The sequence below is a fragment of the Neoarius graeffei genome, chromosome 2 (genome assembly GCF_027579695.1).
Source record: "Neoarius graeffei isolate fNeoGra1 chromosome 2, fNeoGra1.pri, whole genome shotgun sequence".
NCBI classification, from domain to species: domain Eukaryota; kingdom Metazoa; phylum Chordata; class Actinopteri; order Siluriformes; family Ariidae; genus Neoarius; species Neoarius graeffei.
Window position 1 is genome coordinate 110,814,119 of NC_083570.1, and position 14,866 is coordinate 110,828,984.

The following is a 14,866-nucleotide window of genomic DNA, read 5'->3' on the forward strand; positions in this document are numbered from 1 at the left end:
ATGTCTGTGTCTTCCCCCCCCTCAGGTGAGTGAGCTCCAAAACACCAGTGCAGAGGGAGAGCCTGGGCCGGTATGCTGGCACTGCAGGGAGCCAGGGCACCTCCAGCATCAGTGCTCAGCGATGGAGGTGGGCGCGGTGGTCTGGATCCCCAACGCGCCAGGGACAACCCTCGATCGGGCCGGAGCATATCGCATACCGGTGAGTATCCAAGGGGATACGTATCAGGCTTTGGTGGACTGCAGCTGTAATCAGACCTCAATCCACCAAAGCCTGGTGCAAGACAAGGCACTGGGGAGAGCACAATTGGTGAAGGTATTGTGTGTGCACGGGGATGTTCACAACTACCCTTTAGTGTCTGTCCACATTCTATTTCGAGGGGAAAAATTTAGAGTAAAAGCGGCGGTTAATCCTCGCCTTACCCACTCAATAATTTTGGGGACTGATTGGCCGGGATTTCGGGAATTAATGATGCATTTAGTGAAGAGTGGGGCCTGCCATAGTTCAGCGGGGGGAGGTCCCGGTGTGGCATTGGCGGGAGCAGCTGTCACAGAGCTGTCTACGTCATCACCGCGTCAGAGTGAGGGGCAGCATGCTCCTCCTCCCTCTCTCGGGGATTCCCTCGCGGATTTCCCATTAGAGCAGTCACGAGACGAGACTCTGCAGCATGCGTTTGACCAAGTTTGAGTAATCGATGGTCAAACTCTCCAGCCAACCACCACACCATCCATCCCCTATTTTTCCCATTATTAAGGATAGATTATACTGAGTGATGCAGGACACTCAGACTAAGGAACAAATAACACAGCTTTTAATCCCAAAAAGACGCCGGGAATTTATATTCCAGGCAGCTTAATCCCATGGCCGGACACTTGGGGCAGGATAAGACACTAGCCCAAATAATGGCCTGGTTCTATTGGCCAGGGATTCATGGCGATGCCCGTAGGTGGTGTACAGCGTGCCGCGAATGCCAGTTAGTAAATCCCGTGGCCATTCCAAAAGCGCCTTTGCGCCCTCTGCCATTAATCGAGACCCCATTCAAAGGAATTGGGATGGATCTCGTCGGGCCATTAGATCGGTCAACACGAGGATATCACTTTATTTTAGTCCTGGTGGACTATGCAATGTGATATCTGGAAGCAGTGCCTCTTTGCAATATCTCAGCACGTAGTATTGCAGAAGCACTCTTCCGCATCATCTCCCAAGTTGGAATCCCTAAGGAGATTCTGACTGATCAAGGCACTACGTTTATGTCACACACACTGCACGAACTGTATGGGTTACTGGGAATTAAGCCTATCCGCACCAGCGTTTATCACCCACAAACGGATGGCTTAGTTGAACGGTTCAATTGCACCCTCAAGTACATAATTCGGAAATTTGTAAGCGAAGATGCATGCAACTGGGATAAATGGCTCGAGCCCCTGTTATTCGCAGTGCAAGAGGTCCCACAAGCCTCCACAGGGTTCTCCCCATTCGAATTATTATACGGGCATAAGCCATGTGGCATTCTAGATGTGCTGCATGAAAATTGGGAGGAGGGACCTTCAACAAGCAAAAATGAAATTCAATTTGTTATTGATCTGCGCAACAAACTCCACACACTCACGCACCTAACCCTGGAGAATTTGCGGCAGGCCCAAGAACATCAAGTCCATCTGTACGACAGGGGCACATGCCTTAGGGAATTCACACCGGGAGATAAAGTACTCGTGTTGTTGCCCACGTTGAGCTCCAAATTGATCGCTAGGTGGCAAGGACCCTTTGAGGTCACACGGCGAGTCAGGGACATCGATTATGAGGTGAGGCGAACGGACAGGGGTGGGGCATTACAGATTTACCACCTCAACCTGTTAAAACTTTGGAATGAGGAGGTCCCCGTGGCATTGGTGTCGGTGGTTCCAGAGAAGGCGGAGCTGGGGCCGGAGGTTCACAAAGGAACATTAACATTGCCCACCGCTCCGGTCCCCTGTGGAGACCACCTCTCTCTAACCCAACTCACGGAGGTAGCCATTTTGCAGACCGAATTTTCTGACGTGTTCTCGCCCCTGCCCGGCCGCACCCACCTCATAGAACACCACATTGAGATGCCCCCGGGGGTAGTAGTGCGCAGCCACCCTTACAGACTGCCCAAACACAAAAAAAAGGTGGTTCGGGAAGAACTTGAGGCCATGCTCGAAATGGGCATCGTCGAGGAGTCCCACAGTGACTGGAGCAGCCCGGTGGTCTTGGTTCCCAAGGCTGACAGGTCAGTCTGGTTCTATGTGGACTATAGAAAAGTCAACGGGGTGTCTAAATTCGATGCGTATCCAATGCCTCGTATTGACGAGTTGCTCGATCGACTAGTCACGGCTCGTTTTTATTCGACACTGGATTTGACAAAGGGATATTGGCAGATCCCCTTGCCTCCGCTATCCTGAGAGAAAACGGCCTTTTCCACACCATTTGACTTACACCAGTTCGTCACACTTCCATTTGGGCTGTTTGGGGCACCCGCTACGTTCCAACTGCGCATGGATAGAGTCCTCCGCCCCCACGCCATCTATGCGGCTGTATACTTGGACGACATCATTATTTATAGGAATGACTGGCCGCGGCACTTAAGCCACCTAAGGTCCGTCCTTAGGTCGCTGAGGCGAGTGGGTCTCACAGCCAACCCGAAGAAGTGTGCGATTGGGCAGGTGGAAGTACGGTATCTGGGCTTCCACTTGGGCAATGGGCAGGTGCATCCCCAAATCAATATGACAGCAGCGATTGCGGCCTGCCCAAGGCCCGAGACCAAAAAGGGGGTGAAACAGTTCCTGGGGCTGGCTGGCTACTATCGTAGGTTTATTCTTAATTATTCAGACGTCACCAGCCCGCTGACTGATCTCACTAAAAAGGGGGCACCAGATCCGGTCCAGTGGATGGAGCAATGCCAGCGGGCTCTCTCTGAGGTAAAGGCTGCACTGTGTGGGGGGCCACTGTTACACTCCCCTGACTTTTCTCTCCCCTTTGTTTTGCAGATGGACGCCTCGGACAGGGGGCTGTTCTGTCCCAGGAGGTGGAAGGGGAGGACCGTCCAGTTCTGTACATCAGCCGGAAGCTGTCGGTGCGCAAGGGCCGATACAGCACCATAGAAAAGGAATGCCTTGCCATCAAGTGGGCAGTCCTTGCCCTCCGCTACTACCTGCTGGGGCACCCTTTCACCCTCTGTTCGGACCATGCGCCCCTGCAGTGGCTCCACTGCATGAAGGATGCCAATGTGTGGATCACCTGTTGATATCTGACACTCCAGCCGTTTAAGTTCAAGGTGGTCCACAGGCCGGGGGCACAGATGGTCATGGTGGATTTCCTCTCCTGTCAAGGGGGGGGCAGGAGTCAGCTGCAGGCCAGACGGCTCCCCGGCCTGAGTCAGGCGGTGGGGGTATGTGGCAGCGGGGGCGTGGTCAAGCATCAGTCTCTGAATGGAGGGCGGAGTCAGGGAAGGTAAGTGGCAGAATCACTGCACCTGACGGGAATTAACCTGTGTTTGTGTGTCTTCCCCAGTGACCGCGCCCTATTAGAGGAGAGGGAGAGCAGAGGAAGGGAGCTCTCTCCCCAACCAGTATGCTTGTGTGTGTGTGTGTGTGTGTGTGTGTGTGTGTGTGTGTGTGTGTGAGACTGGGAGAGTGTACAGTAAAGAGCTGAAAAGCTAAAATAAAAAGAGTTTGAGAACTCAGTTCTGGCCTGCCGTGCTTCTGTGCTCCACCCACCTTCAACAATTCTTACAGAATCATTTAAGAACAATGTGAGAGAAAAATGAATGATAGTAAATAAATTATAACAAAATAAATTACAAATAGAGTATTTAAAAGAAGCCTTTAACAGACTTTATTTACCTATTTGTTTCTCCAGTTTCTCCAGTGAGCTCTTCCCTAATCATGCAACAGATCCAAACTGTTACATTTGCTTCTTCTGTGAAGTCTAAAGCAAACCAACCATGTCTTTTCTTTTGCTGCATCACAGGACAGTGTAAGACACTTGGAGGAATGTGCTATTGTTAGGTTGATACAAATATATTACTGTCTTCTTGGTCAAGAATAATACTTATATAAACCTAACAGCTATCCACCCTCTTCTCCATACATGAGCTCATAGATGCTCACAATTGGCTCATGTGAGAGCGCGTGCCCCTCCTACCCAGACAACTGGAGCTTTCTGTCAGTCCTGGGAATTAAACGCAACCTAGCATCAGGCTTCAACTGCAACATTTAGTAAAAGTGCTGAATTATTTAAAGCAACATTAATGCTAGAATTGGTGTTTTTTAGCTCATCTGGCCACAGGCCAGGTCGGATTAACTTATGCGATCACGCATCGTTCATCCGTCGTCGTCCGTCCACAATTTACAAAAATCGTGACCCCTCCTACAGGAGTGATCAAATTTCAATCAAACTCACAATGTTCCCCAGGTTGGTGTGCATAAAAGTTGTCAAGACAATGGCGTCACCTGCCATATTTAAGATTTTATGGGTGTCTGAAATTTTTGGGTTACTTGTCACATTAAATGCTACTCTTCATAAACTGCTGGGACATTTTCACTGAAACTCACCCAGAAGACTTTAAGACATATTCCAACAAGAATTGTTCACCAGGTGGCACCACCTACCATGGATGAGGCTACAGAGGTGTCACGTGCAATTTCATGAAAATCGCTACTCCTCCTACAAGATTGATCAGATTTCAATCAAACTCACATGCAATGTTCCACAGGTTGGTGTGTATAAAAGTTGGCGGAGCCACCTGTCACATTTAACATTTTATGGGCGTTTGAAAAATTTTAGGTGACTCGTCACACCAAACACTGCTGTTCATAAACTGCTGGGATGTTTTCACTGAAACTCACCCAGAAGACTCTAAAGACATATTCCAAGAAGAATTGTTCACCAGGTGGCGCCACCTGCCATGGATGAGGCTACAGAGGGGTTACATGCAATTCTTGGGTTTCAGTCACTTGACTTTTCTTAGCGATGTCACTTCCAGCAAAACTGCTGGTGGTCAAGCAAACCAAAATGGCTGCTGTAGTGCAAACAGCTAGCGATAACTTATCAGAGTATGCTCATAATCTAGAAACCACTGCTCTCTTTAGATATATTCAGAAGATTGCTATGTGCAATGGAATAGACCCCTACAGTCTGGGAAAGAAGGATTTGTCATAAAATCTTGAAAACTACCCTTCAGTCGAGTTCCCAGACATCTCAAACTGCCTGGTATTGCAGACATCCTTCTACACTGCAAAACAGATGAAAGCGTGGAAGAGTATGGAGGCTTACAACTATTTTGTATGTGGCTGGGTAAAGGACCTTGGTATCAAGTCACTGTCAAATGAATCCTGTATTGTTTTTGCCTGTGTAAGTGTGTTTTTTTTAAGCTTTTTGTTCACGTCTTTACAAAGCGCTGCAAGCTGAAGTGTAAACAAACAATAGTTCACTTGATTCTCACTTGTGTTGGCTCTTATCTCTCAGGTAAATCATTCACAAAGATCATCAGAAACCCCTTTAAAGACCTGGAGCTTAGTTAAACAAAACGGAGAAGTGATCATGGCGCATTGTAACTGTATGGCTGGGGAAGAATTTTGTCGCAACCTTCATGCATATGGACTTTATTACTAGTGGTTGTTTTGATTGCATGTACTTGTTGAAAGCCTCGTTGAAAAGACTACTAGAACACCCGGTTAAAGAAAGCAAGACATGTTGTTTTCAATATGGCGGCCACTGAGTGAGGAGTAAACAAAAAAACAACTGGGGACTTTAGTGCTTCGTGGCAAAAAAAAGTACCATAAAATAATGACACATAGCAAGAAAAGTACTTGGAAAACACTAAGGACATTGCTGAGAGGGATATACAAACCTTTCACCAAGTGATCACTGCAAACCCGAGCATGCTTCGACTCGTCTCCCTTCGATTTCAGTGAGAGATTCAAAAGCCACCTTTCTCGACATCTTTTTATGAAATCCTGTCTTTGTTCACCTTTTTTTATTAGTTCATGGGGAACCCTGGAAAAACTTTTATCAGTTTCACAGTTTGATAGATGTGAACAGCCTAAAACAATGCAAGCGTAAGGCATTTTTCATGCGAACAATGCACCTTCTCCATACAAACGCTTTGTCAACTGAGCTTTGGTTGACCACCAGCTAAAGTTTTGAATAACTAATAAGGTGGATGTAACATCATGTGAAACCCAAGAATTTCACAAAAATCGCTACTCCTCCCACAGGATTGATCGGATTTCAAACTCACACACAACAACAGTGGCCAGTGTGAGCTACAGCCTCATTGAGGCTATTTTTTGTTCATCAGCTCCCCCTACAGTTGCAGAGTGTAATTCACTTTTATTCCACTGTTGTAAATCCAAGTCACGCTTTGAGCTCCCATTGTGGACAGCTGTGTGTGCATTTGTTGACAAGCTGAAGGATATGGAACAGCAGATGTTGCACATAATATACATTGGTCAGTGTTATTTATTACAAAATACCTGAGATAGGTTTGCAAATTTGGAAACTTTCAATGCATATTTGGCATGAGATTGTCTGACCAAATGTTTTGGTGTGAGATGAAGTTATTAATTTGTATACTAACTGAGATGAGATGACTTTTATCATCCAGAAAATCTATAAATCTCCATGAGACATGGATAACACTGATAAGGTTACAGCCTACATTGCAGTCTTTCATAAATAACATTGGCAGGGATGCAACTCAGCTGTCGGACTGTCATCGTTTTCCCGTTAGCCATGAGACAGATCACTGCTTATATCTTGAAGTAAATATGTATGCTCAGACTTTTTTTTTTGTGTCATGTGGCAGTCAAAGGTTGCACAAGTATTGCACACAGCTCAGAATAGTAGCATGCTCAGCTAACATAACCAACTGAAAAAAATGAGAAAAATCCAACCTTTAATTGAAATACATTTATTCAGAGAAAAACAAACACCTCATCAAGAAATATATTTTCACCAAAAATACATGTGCCACTATTATTGCCCCCCTGAATTTAATACTTTGTAGACCCTCCCTTTGGCAGTAAAACAGCCCTGAGTCTCTCCTGTAACATTTTATAAGGTTGGAGACACAGAGCAGGGCATCTGAACCCATTCCTCTTTACACAATCTCTCCAGATCTTCCAGGGTCCTCGACCCTCTCTTGTGCTCTCCCCTCTTCAGCTCAGCCCACAGGGTTTCACTGGGGTTCAGCTCAGGGGACTGAGATGTTCAGGGCAGAAGCTCGAGTCTGTGATTCTCAGTGAACCATTTGTGTTGATTTGGATATCAGATCATTGTCCTGCTGGAAGATCCAATGATGACCCAGTTTTAGTTTCCTAAAATGCAGAAGCAGCCAGATTCTGATTTAAAATGTCCTGGTATTTCATGGAGTCCATGATGCCATGAACCCTAACAAGGTTTCCAGGGTGTTTGGAGGAAAAACAGCCCCAAAACATCACAGAACTTCCACCATATTTTACAGCTGGGATAGGGATCTTTCCATTATAGCCATCCTTCTTTTTTATATCAAACCCACTGTGAGTGTTTATTAAGGAAAAAGCTCCATTTTTGTTCCATCAGACCAGAGAACATGGTTCCAGTCAAAGTTGTCATAGCGTTTCACAAGCTTCAGGAGCTTACATTTCTGGTTAACTGACAGAAAAGGCTTCTTTTTTTTCTCTCAGACCTTCCAAATAAACTCTTGGCATGGAGGTGGAGTCTGATGGAGGTTTTGGAGACTTGGAAACCCCAAGATTTTACTTTTTCTTGTAATTCACCAACAGTGACCCTTGGGAATGTTTTAAATTAAATTTTCCCCCTCTCTTACCCTCCTCACGGTATGTGGGGGCAAAATAAACCTGTCTCCTCTTCCAGGTGAGTTTGTGACAGTTCCAGTTGGTGTCCACTTTTTATCATTGCCCTAAAAGTAGAAATGGACATTTTCAGGTGAGTAGATATTTTTATAACCATCCCCTGACTCATGAAGGTCAACACACTTCTCCCTCATTTGGTTTGTGTGTCTCTTATCTTTCCCATGTTGATGGATGACTGTCCCTGTGTCCAAAATCACTCCATACTCACTATATAGTGGACTATATAGTGAGTTCACCATTTTGTAGTGCTGTCCAAATGTATAGTGAGAATTATTACACCCTGTATAGTGCACTCAAAGTATCCCACAGTGCATCATGGAAAGTAGTGTACAACCGATGGTCACTAACCAAGCAATATATCCCATCATGCATTGTAGTCATGCTGAAAGAAATCAAATCAAAAGCCTCAAATTTGATTTAATAAAAGGCAGTGGCAAAGAAGAAAGTATTCAGCCTTGATTAAAAGAACTGAAAGATGCAGCAGGCAAAAAGTACTTTGTATTTATTAATGTGGGAAATATGTTCAGTATGTCTCATATCTCATTTCCTATAGCCGCTTTATCCTGTTCTACAGGGTCGCAGGCAAGCTGGAGCCTATCCCAGCTGACTATGGGCGAAAGAATGGGTACACCCTGGACAAGTCGCCAGGTCATCACAGGGCTGACACATAGACACAGACAACCATTCACACTCACACGTACGGTCAATTTAGAGTCACCAGTTAACCTAACCTGCATGTTTTTGGACTGTGGGGGAAACCGGAGCACCCAGAGATAACTCACACGGACACGGGGAGAACATGCAAACTCCGCACAGAAAGGCCCTCGTCAGCCACGGGGCTCGAACCCAGACCTTCTTGCTGTGAGGAGACAGCGCTAACCACTATACCACCGTGCTGCCCAGTAGAATATGTATTTATCATAAAAATACATCCTCCGTGTCTGCGTGGGTTTCCTCCGGGTGCTCTGGTTTCCCCCACAGTCCAAAGACATGCAGGTTAGGTTAACTGGTGACTCTAAATTGACCGTAGGTGTGAATGTGAGGGTGAATGGTTGTCTGTGTCTATGTGTCAGCCCTGTGATGACCTGGTGACTTGTCCAGGGTGTACCCCGCCTTTCGCCCATAGTCAGCTGGGATAGGCTCCAGCTTGCCTGCGACCCTGTAGAAGGATAAAGCGGCTAGAGATAATGAGATGAGATGAGACAAAAATACATGCACGTATTTATTATTTTGAAAATCCACCAGCTGACTGATCTGGCACATTTTAATTGTGCAACAGTAATGATGTAAATAACAGCGCGACAGAGTAGTGTCCGAAAGTAGTTTTTCATTTTATCAATGAGCTCACTATATAGTCCTCTATATAGTAACTCCTGATATAGTGAGTAGGGAGTAGTGAACGAGTGAGTGATTTCTGACAGAGTGTAAGGGAATTTGGCCCCTGTGTCACCTCATATTTGTTCCCCAGTTAATCAGGAAGTCATGGATTACAGCTTGAAAGTTCCTACATACTCCAGTCAACTTAAACATACTGTATAACTTAAATGGAAACATGCTTCAGGTACATTGTGTTCACTGTCATTTCCAGGGGCACCAATAATAGTGGCACATGTGTTTTTATTGAAAATAATTTTCTTGATGAGGGATTTGTTTTTCTTTGAATAAATTTATTTCAATTAAAGGTGGGATTTTTCTCTTTTTTTCAATGTGAGATGAAGCGACTTCACCAAAAGGTGGATTTTTTCTAACCCTTTTTACTAAAGAGGACAATAATCATGAAGGGCTCTGCATCTAATGCTGGAGATGCTGAAAGATGAAGAACAGCTAGTCAACTAAATTAACCTTACACATCTTGGATGCCCCTGATATAAAGTGATACAAATCTGGGTGGCAGACTCGCCAAAACAGCTAGACAGCAACAGACACAGAAGCACTTATTACTAGCACCGATGTCCGAGTTTTATCTCGGAAGTGCCGAAAGCATAACGCAGTTCTCAAGAGAGGTCTCCAGGATGCATCACCAGAGATATATAGTGCTATAACTGGTGAACCAGGTGCGGGAGAGAGAAGACAAGCCATTCTCTCTGTCAGTACCATCAAAATGATTTTGAAGCTGATATTTTAAGAAAAAATTCAGACATAATGCTGAGTTATATGAACCATTGCAATGTTCTCCAGAATGGCTCGCAGATTTCCAAATGGAGCTACTACAATCTTGTTAGCAATCTAACAACTGAGAACAAAAGAGCTGCTAAAGACAGTCCAAGCTCTTTACATGCATCACCCTTCCAGTTTCTGATGACTAGAGAATGCCCCCCATGTTCATCAGCTTTCTGTATCTGGCATGATCCTGATTTCCCACTGCTATCACAAGCCAAGTGAATGAATGATTGGCATCTATTCTGGCTCTTTTTCAACCTCTTTGGCATGAAGTGCAGAGTTTTGCTAATAAAGTGAGCTGAGAAGGCAAGGAAACATAATGTGTTTTTATAAAAACATGTCCAGTGTGCTTGTGTCAGATGAGATTTCGAGGAAGTGTTGCCGGACGAAGCAGTGAAATGGGTGAGCACACACTATTTCACACTTATTTTACCCTCAGGATATGAAGCTACACTCGCACACCCGAGATATCCCTTCTTGTTACACTTTCTCTCTGGATGTGCAGTATTTCTTTCTCATGTTAGGAAATTTGTTCATTCCAACTGAAATTGTACATATGTTCCAGATCATCACACAGATCTAGTATTGCAGGCTCAGTTTATCCAAAATCAACAAGAAACAATATGGCAGAGTGGCTTAATGTTGTTTTTAGCGATGCATTGTGACCATTTTTTTGGTACAAGTATGTTTTTTAGTCAGTATACTTTATTATTATACATACAGGGCAGTTTTCCATGGAAAAAAAAACATGTATTCTGTTCCCTTCTAGTGGGTTTATTGCTAGCATGCAATATTGCTAGCATATCGCTTATCCTACGTGTATTACGTCACTCTACCCAATGGAGAATGAGCGTGCAATATTGTTACAATATTGCACGTTGTCAAGACAACACGGCATCACACATGGGGGACATAAAACTTCAGTGCTAGCAAGCAACAGTGACAATTTATAAACAAATATGGCTGCCAGGTTTGCTTTGTTAAAAATGGAAGATTTTGAGAGAATTGTGGCTGCCAGATTGCTCTGTTGTGTGTAGCTGTCAATGTTAACTTTAAAAGTAACTAAATATTTTACACAGGGAAAATAATAATAATAATAATAATAATAATAATAATAATAATAATTGGCTTGACTGCACCTAGCATTGGCCTTTGCCAACACTATGCCTGCTGGAAGGTAACTGGACTGCTACCCTAACAGCACCGAGTTGCAGGTAAGCTAGAATTGGCCTTTGCTAACACTGCTGCTATACCAGCTGGAAGGTAACTGGACTGCCATGCTAACAGCACTGAGTCGCAGGTAAGCTACCACTGGCCTTTGAGAATGCTGATATGAAGAAATTGTGTATCTCATCTCATCTCATTATCTCTAGCCGCTTTATCCTGTTCTACAGGGTCACAGGCAAGCTGGAGCCTATCCCAGCTGACTATGGGCGAAAGGCGGGGTACACCCTGGACAAGTCACCAGGTCATCACAGGGCTGACACATAGACACAGACAACCATTCACCCTCACATTCACACCTACGGTCAATTTAGAGTCACCAGTTAACCTAACCTGCATGTCTTTGGACTGTGGGGGAAACCAGAGCACCCGAAGGAAACCCACGTGGGCACAGGAAGAACATGCAAACTCCGCACAGAAAGGCCCTGATCGGCCACGGGGCTAGAACCCGGACCTTCTCACTGTGAGGTGACAGCACTAACCACTACACCACCGTGCCGCCCGAGATTGTGTATGTATTATAATAATAATAATAATAATAATAATAATAATGACGCTTTTTTTTCATGGTACATAACGACTTGAAGACAAGTTCAATATCATGCTTGCTGAATGGAATATATCTGATAAACCACTCAAAGCCAGCCAATATTATTTAAATGACTAGTTACAGTATCAGCACCTACTTTGAGAACTACCAGAATCCCCTGAGCAAACACTTCCTTGTGTACTAATAACATAAATGTTCTTGCCAAACTGTCACAAAGAATGGATATCACCCACCCAAAAACCAAAAAAACACCATCACTAGCACTAGGAATACTACAAGCCTGCCTCTGATTACATTTTACCACAAAGACTGTAACTTGACAGACCGATCCTGATCTCCAGCCAAGCACCATAACATAATTTCACTCCCAGCTGTTCGGCTTGCTTGCCAAGAGCGAAGGATTAGCTAATGAGCTCATCTGGAGCAGGTGTTACCTACCTGCGCACCTGCCGGCAGAATCACGTTCAACCCAGTGACCTTCAGCTGAGAGCTCCAGTTATACCCCTTTGCCCTGATTAGTCTCTGAGAACAATGCATTGATCCAGACGGTGGTGATGGGTAAACCTGCTTGGTTCCCTCAAGGCCTGTCAGGACTTACTGTGTTCATCTCTACAATTACAAGTGTTTGAGAGAATAAGCATGGATCGATTTTGATGGGCAGAAGGCGTTGATTCATTTTCTATAACAGCAGCTCTTGCAGTCGTTTGGCTGCCAGGCAAATTAATATTAATGCATTTGTTCCACATGAACGGATTAAAATATGTGCATTTATTGATATGGTGAAGTTTTCTCCACATAGATGTTTCTGTAACATCTGTGGGTCCCCAGTGTCAGGACATTGTGAAAGTTTGAGATAAAACTGTATAGGTTTTCTGGCCAAAGGACAGAGCAGTATACACTTTGCAGTTTCTTAGTAACATGACAAGTTGTCTTTTTTCACTTTGAGATTTTAAAAAATCTGGTGATGAAACAACTGTTTACATCTGCTGTAACAGAAGTGAGAACTGCAAGTTGACCTCGTGGTTAGGGTGTCTGCCTCTCAATTTGGAGATTGCGAGTTCTACTCATGGTCGGGTTATACCAAAGACCATTATAAAAACGGTACCTACCGTACTGCCATCTGGCAAGGTACGCTGCAGTACAGATGTGAGTGGGGAGTCAAACTCTCATGGTTACCAGAGGACCAGCCCCCCACTGTAACCCTAACTGTCTAATAGGCGAGAGGTTGAGAGTTAAAGAAATGGAGATCGGGGCCGCCCAATGCGCCTCAAAGGCCTGGTTAGTACTGGGATGGGAGACTGCCTGGGAAGACCAGGCCCTGGCATGGGAAGGACTTTGACTTGTTTGAACAGAAGTGAGAATAGGAATGAACTTGTACTGTAACTTTAAATGCGAGTGGGGAGTCAAACTCTCATGGTTACCAGAGGACTAACCCCCCACTGTAACCCCAGTTGTATAGTTGAGAGGCCAAGGGCTATGGAAACGGAGATTGGTGCCACCGAAGGTGCCCAATTGTATGGCATGGGAAGGACTAGAGACTTTAGACTTGTAACTTTAAATGTAACTCTTAACATATAAACCACACAATAAATGGCCTAATTGTTAGAGAAGCAGCTTTGGGACCAAAAGGTTGCCGTTTCAATTCCCTGGACCAGCAGGAATGGCCGAAGTACCCTTGAGCAAGGCATCTAATCCCCAGGTTACTCTGGGTATACTGTAAGTTGCTCTGGATAAGCATGTCTGCGAAATGTCTGTAATGTAAATAAATAAGTTGTTACTTTCTTGACAATTTGTTGTGGTAAAAAAGAAATAAAGCACTTCATGATGTAAGGTATATTCACCTCTGCAAAATTCAGGCACCAAATATTTTTGGAATGACAGTCCTGAAGCTAAAATTAGTCCTGCTATCTCCAGTGGGAGTGTACCCAAAATTCCTGAGCTCCTGACAATGTTACTGCAGTGTAAATGTATCTTTTGCTGGTTAACTTTAATCGAAGAAGAAAGTTAGATTCATTTTCCAAACCATCCTTTTAAGTGCCCATCCTACACCCTCGGAGTGTATCAAGTGGCTGTCAGTGCAATAACTCATCACTCGTCATGTGAAAACAGCAATCCCCCAGGTTGTATGCTGTAGCTGGAGAGTAAGCATTGCCGTTTCTGACATGTTTTCTTTTTAAAACGAGCTTGGCCTCAATCTGTTAGTTCAATTCACAGCCATACCCAGGCATTTTGATTCTGATGGCACACAAGTTTGCACAGCCTAGATCTAATTTGTCACAGAAAATGGTGGAGAATTGTGTCTCAGTCAGCATGCTGATCCAGAATTATAAAGACCCATAATCTGATTATTTTAAGTCAAAACACACTCTTGGAGTCCCTTTTCCATCCACTCATCGTCTCAATAGAATGATCTTGGCACTGAAGAATGGTGATTGCATATTTTCTTTAGATATCACTGGACAAAGGAAATGCAGGAAAATGAAAAAGGATATTTGTTATAAACCCTGTTTTATTGTTTGTTGAGTTTAAGTTTGCATTATTTAAAAAGCCTGTATCTGTCAAGATAATATTGTCATGATTCATATTGTGATTCATACATGGTCATGAACTTTCTTCCTTCTCAGACATGGACAAGGCTTTGGATGCAAGGCAAAACTAGTTAATATTTCAGGTGATTAACAAAATGGCTTGATTAGGCAAGGCAAACTCCAAAAAAGTTGGGACTTTGTCTAAAACGTAAATAAAAACAAAATGCAATGATTTGCAAATCTTTTTTGCCCTATATTCAATTGAATGCAATACACTCGTTCTGAATTTGATGTCTGCAACACATTCCAAAAAAAGTTAGGACGGGGCATGTTTATCACTGTGTTACATCACCTTTTCTTTTAACAACACTCAGTAAGCATTTGGGAACTGAACACACTAATTGTTGAAGTTTTGGAAGTGAAACTCTTTCCCATTCTTGCTTGATATACAACTTCAGTTGCTCAACAGTTTGCGGTCTTCATTGTCATATTTTACACCACACATTTTCAGTGGGAGGCAGCAGATCAGTTT